Source organism: Corvus moneduloides, chromosome Z, assembly GCF_009650955.1.
Source record: "Corvus moneduloides isolate bCorMon1 chromosome Z, bCorMon1.pri, whole genome shotgun sequence".
Taxonomy (NCBI): domain Eukaryota; kingdom Metazoa; phylum Chordata; class Aves; order Passeriformes; family Corvidae; genus Corvus; species Corvus moneduloides.
The window spans coordinates 67,049,175-67,055,323 of NC_045511.1; positions in this window are offsets into that span (position 1 = coordinate 67,049,175).

Here is a 6,149-nt window from a genome sequence, read left to right on the forward strand (position 1 = left end):
ATGGCTTTGTCCCTCCCAGTGTAATCCGTCCATTCCGCATCTCACTCACCTAACCTAAAAAGTTAAGTGGGGAGGCAATCCCAAAGCAAGCTCCATTTCCCAGCACTGCTCCACAATCCTGAGCTCCTCTCCAGGCTTTCTGGCTGCTTTCACTCACCTTTGCCTCTGTCTCTAAAGAGTTCAGGCACTATTCCAAGTGAGTATTCCTCAGGCCATATGGCAACAGGGGTATGTAAGGAGAAAGTCTCTGCATGGGCGTGGTTAAAAGCAACATAGACCTGATCTTTTCATTCCGTGTGACAAATAAAATATGCATTGCCATTCAGGTCCATAGGATAATCACTGATTTCAGTGAAGTCTTGGTGAGGATTTTTCAAATTACCTGTCATAAGCTATTTCTGCCATTGGAGGAAATACTAAAAAGATTTTGACTTCAGCAGAGCTAAGTTGCTTATCACTGAGTATTATGATAATCTAGCCATTGAAAACATTACTGCTAGAAGTTCAGTTACATTATTTATTCTTTAATTCCTTTAAATCTCTGGATGTCTTCAGTCCCACTCTGGAAACTTCATCTCTATTTCACATTTCTTCTGTTTCACGTTTTGACCATTCACTCTGGCATACACTCTTAACTTTTTAACCTGGAAAACAGTAGATATTTCCCTGGTATATCAGTGATTGACATTAGCACCTGTTTTATCAGAGTTAGCGTGAGAACAGAAAAATTGCAGTATCCAAATACTGTGATCAGTTGCCTCTGCTCAAACCTCTTTAGCATCTGAGAGTAAAATATGTCTCTGGGTAATCTGTTTCCTGTTGCAGTTTTAAAGGTCTGCAACATTTTTATAGGCACAAGGACCAAAGTGACTTAAGACTAAATTGTGTTGGCTCACCCTGGGGTAAACCCTATAAATGACAAACAAATCAGCATTTCACAGTTAAAAAACAACACCAAGTGTTCTACAAAATCCCCCAGAAGTTTACTGCAGTGATGCTAACAATGCTAGATATTAAGGAAAGGAATGTCCTTTTTGCATTTCAAGAGAAAAAACACCACAGCTGTTTCTCAGTGGATTCCCAGCCAAGTTGAAAAGGTCACTGACCCAACCATAATGTAACACCAAATACTGCGAAAGGTGACTCCCTCAAACAATTTTTCTCCAGAGCACTATCTAAAAATTTTCACCCTACAAAGAAGGTATTTCTTATGTGCCTCTTGCACTAAAGCCTTGCTTAAAAAGGGTGTCAAGACTCTTTGCTCTTCTACTGGTTGAACAATCTGCACCAAATATTTGTTAACAACTGGTAGGAATAGAGAAAATCTGTTCCTGAAAGTGACATGCATTACCTTTAAATACCGCAGAGTTTCAATGTTAGCCTCAACACTCATTGTGTAATCGATGGTGGGCCTGTTAGAAACTGCAAGGGTAGTAATTCCATTTTCTCAGCAAAACACCTAAGTTTACTGCATAGCCTAAACAGGAAAGGCAGAAGCCATGGGCTGGAGGAGCTCTGATGATGACTCTCATGATGGAACAGTAGTGGAGGCCCTGTGACTGAAAACATGTGGAAACTCCTGTGTACAGTTCACCCTCACCCCTCTAGAGGGGCAAGAGATGGTGGGGAAAACTTGTGGGGAGAGATGGTAGGGGAGGCCTGGGAGGGTTGGAGCAACATTTAGGTTACTGGTACAGCTGATAGCATTTGCACAGGCATCTGCCATCTGCACTGGACTGGCACCACCAGAAAACCACAGAGAAGTGGCTTATTAGGGGGGGACGCATATGGGAAGAAGCCCCAGGAGCTGATGGCAGAGAATAACCAGGCTAATGCCTCCTTTAACAGAATGGTGAAGAAAAGCTGTAATTTGCAATTAATTCTCCTTGTTTACTAGGAAGTGAGAAAACATGACTCTTTGTTCACGGGCTGAATGTTTCTGAGTATATTTTCTAATTTTAGCACGTATTTTCTTCATACAGTCTATATTTTGAAGGGTTAAAGGATTGCGTCCTTGAGTGGCTTCTACAGCCGTGCATAAGATTACCGTAGACCTGCTTTTAGCTGTAAGGGTTGATTCAAGACATGTGAACCACTTGACCTTACCTCATGCCTTATCCTTGACTGATGCTTCTAACAATTACTAATTCTGTAGAACTGGTCCTTTGTATACTTAGGGACAGGGATTTTTGGGGTGCAGTGGCAGGTGGGCAAGCCAGTATGTTTCAGAACTCACTCCAGTGTGCATAGAAGAGGGAGAAAACATCCATTTTCAAAAAAGAATAGGTGGTTCTGGAAAGGATAGTGCCCAACTGACCATGTTCTCATTGTGAAGGAAAATACCCATTATAATGTCCACATTTGCACATGAACAGGGAGGCAAAATGCAAACCAAAATGTATTTGCCATCTTGAAGGGTTATTTCCAAATGTTCCCTCTCTGCTGCAAGCTAAACAAACCGTGTGTACACTTGCACTTACTTTAGGTGTCCAGTGAGAAGCTTTTATTTCAAGTACACTCACATTTACTCTCCTTCCTTTCTCAAATTAGAAAAGATTTTGAGGAGGAAGTGTGTGTTGGTAAACAGAATATCAAAAGTAGAAAGAAGTATTTTTGTCTTATTACATCTGCACTTCCTCTGTGTCAAAAGCACATAGCTTGCCCAGAACACAGCTTTATGGGGCAGATGGCAATTTTTTGTCATCTTGCTCATTTACAAGTGAAGAAAGGCAGAAAGGAGTTTATCTGAAAAATTTTTGCATTACAAACTTGTTTTATTTTCCTTTATAAAGTTTTTAGAGGTGGAAATTCTACAGAGACAGGATTGGGGAAAAAAAGCCTGGAGAGATGTTTAAAGGGAAAGATGTCTTTAAGATTTAACTGGCTATGAGTTTAAATCTCAGTTTTGACAGGTCTTGGGAATTCATACCCGATTTACACTGTCCACTGCAGTTCTGAGTAGAGATGCCAAAATAGGTATCAGCAGCCTGTCTGGGAGCCAGCTGTGATAAAGTTCCGCTGACACAACAAAAACACAGCCCTGTGGATCTTCTCAGACCAATGCAGAGTGGAGGCAGGGACTTCCTGTCTGTGTGTGCCTGCCTGTGCAAACACAACTCAAATCACTCAAGTGCTTCAGATATGATATCCTTCAATTCAGGAAAGCACCACACATAGATGTATCCCATATACACAGGAATTGTCCAGTAACTCATAAAGCTCTGAAGGGAAAGCATCATTGTTAATATCTAGGTCACCCACTTGATAAGTCAGATTGAAAACTACAGAGTAAACACAATCAGCATGGGTAAAAAAAAAAAACAAACCAAAAAAAAACCAAACTGAAATACTCTTTCATGCCTTTATTATGTATGCCAGAAAAAACTGCACAATTCCAGGGGAAAAAAAATCAATTTAGTGTGATTTAAGTGACTAACTTGTTCCTTCATTAGGAAATTTGATTTTTTTTCTATTTGCTAGCTGCCCTTCTTTCTCAGGTACTTACCTTTTCTAAAGTTTACTTTTCCCACAGTTTGTCTATTAATAAACCTTGCTTAGTGACTGATTAGGAGCCACTTCATCATCATTCATGTTTCTGGATGTAAAGCCAGGAATCGAAAAGGAATTTACATAAGTAATCCCAATTACAGTTTACTCCATTCTAATAACCAGTTAAAGAAGGAAAGACCACCAGCTTACCTTTTTTGTTTTGTTTTGTTTTCATTTTGTTTTTCCTTTTTAAATTTAGACCTCTCCTCTAAAGATGCTGGTGAGTCTGTGTGCAGCAGGCAAAGGATATTGCAGGGCATCCAGGGTCTGCAGTTCTGAAATAACCTTGCTACAGGAGCTATTCAAAGCTGGGATCAATAAGGATTCCCAAAGCTTCCTTGTTTCCTGTTTGGATCAGAAATCTTCACACCTCGGGGAATCACGGCTGAGCTGGGGCAATTGAACCTAGGGAATTCCAAGTTAAGACTCTTTTTGAAAAGAGATCTTTCGGTGACTTTGAAAATATTTCTTTGTGGAAAATGTTCCTTTCCACAACTACTTTTTAAGTTAACAATGATATTTTCCCCCACGAATTTCCATAAAATGGAAACTTTCTGTCAAAATTAGTGAAATATTACCAAATCCACTTTTTATTCTATTTACTGTACACAAATTAAAGCCACAGTCAAAAGTTAAGGCAAATGAATATCCACTCTTTCTTGCAGGTTTTTCTTTGTTTCCAGCATTTTGTATTCTAAAACTACTATTTGCAAAGAGCATTAGTACTGTTTTGGACACAAAATGCCTGTGCACTCTGCAGTGTATTGAGTGACAAAAGGGTCCAGGTCCAGCCCACCAGGAGAAGGGAACCTGAACATTAGAGAGGTATGAGGAAGATTTGAGACCTTTTATGCTTTTATTTGCTCGTTTGCTTTTCAAGTCTCAATCTTTTCAACAACAAAAAGGGCAACAAAGCCCTCTGATGCCCACATGTCAACTTTTGCCCTGCATGAACCCGGAAAAACCCTTCTCACCATCATCTCAGTTTCACCCCACTCCTGCTGGAAGTTATCTGATGGAAAACCCTGCAGCAGACAACCCTGCAGTAGACAACCCTGCCCACAGCCCAGTGCAGGTCCACGGGTGCTTCTGCCCACCTGCAAAGCCAGATAAGCCCATTCAGTCCTGTTCTAGGGGCAAGGTAGATGCACATGCCTGGCACTTGCTTGTGTCAATACTTCTTACTGCCTGCCTGAATGGATATTTTTTCTAAATATGTCTGAAAATTAAATTTCCAGCTCAGATGAATAAATGACTGACCATATGATCATTCCTTCTAAATTTTTCAGCCTCAGAGTCCAAAAGCAAAGGTTTGAAAATGACATCCTTTATACCTGCAGGCATTACAGAAGGCTGAATCCTCCCCTGAGCTGTCAAAGCTTTATGTCCTGCTTCGGAGCAGACAGGAAGCTGTCTCTGGATTGAAACACGGCAGCCATTTAAGGGTACACAGCAGTGGCACAGAATAATTTGGCAAAGGAGTGTGGAAGAAACACTGCATCCAACTGAAATGACAGGAACATTCACAGGTAGGAAGAATGCAATAATCCAGGCTGGAAGCAGACCAGGATGCCATACATACTGCAAACCTGGCATTTCTGAAAATGAAATGGCAGATGTTTTTCTGAACTTCTGTGAAGCAAAAGTTTAATTAATTAAATCTGTAAGAACTACTCTGCTTTTCTGCCTTTGGCTCTCTTTTTCTTTTTTTTTTCCAAATAAATGCAAGAAAAATGAAATGCAATTATATATAAATATATAGATAAATGCAAATATACACACACACCACACACACAGACACAGACACAGACACAGACACAGACACGTATTTATACATTTCCTTCTTTTTGTTCAGAACAGATTAATATTCTGAAGTAGATGAAAGGGGGAAAAACTGGTCTCTGGGACCTCATGATCATTTCTAGCCTCCAGCTGCAAGAGAGACCGAGGAGAGACAAAACATGAGAAGATATTCTGGAGGCAGCAATTTAGACTGACAGTGTGATAGACTAGGAGATGGTATAGATCTTGCTACTTTTAACCTCTCAGAGGTAGTAAAATAGCTACAAAGGAGGGGGGGGAGCATGTTTTAGGGAGGACAGGAGGAGAGATATAACTAATGCACTGAAGAGAAGCAGGTGTACAGCCCTGCAAAGAAACAAAACTCGTTTCCCCACTCTGCAGCTGACCTCTGCAAGATGTGCCTGATGAATGGAGGTACCGAACACTGCTCCTGGCTGGAGATTTTGTAATAGGTAGCATGCGTACCCACACACACAGAGGCACACAAAAAAACCCCCGCGACCCCTTTCTCACTATTCAGGATTCCTTTACTACACATTTATTTAAATGCTCTAACTGTGTAGGTAGGGTGAAACAGACTTGCTACGCTGCCAGGGGAAAAAAACAAACCAACCAACCAAACAAAAAAAAGCCAACCCCACAAAAAACCCACCCCCAAACCAAACAACCAAACAACACAAGAAGGTTTTTTATATTAATTGTTTTTATCAACAAGTAATAGAAACCGCTAAGCAACAGAGGTAACCTGTTCCCAGCAGAGGGATGTCTCTGCAAGATTTGAGTGCCATGAGATACTA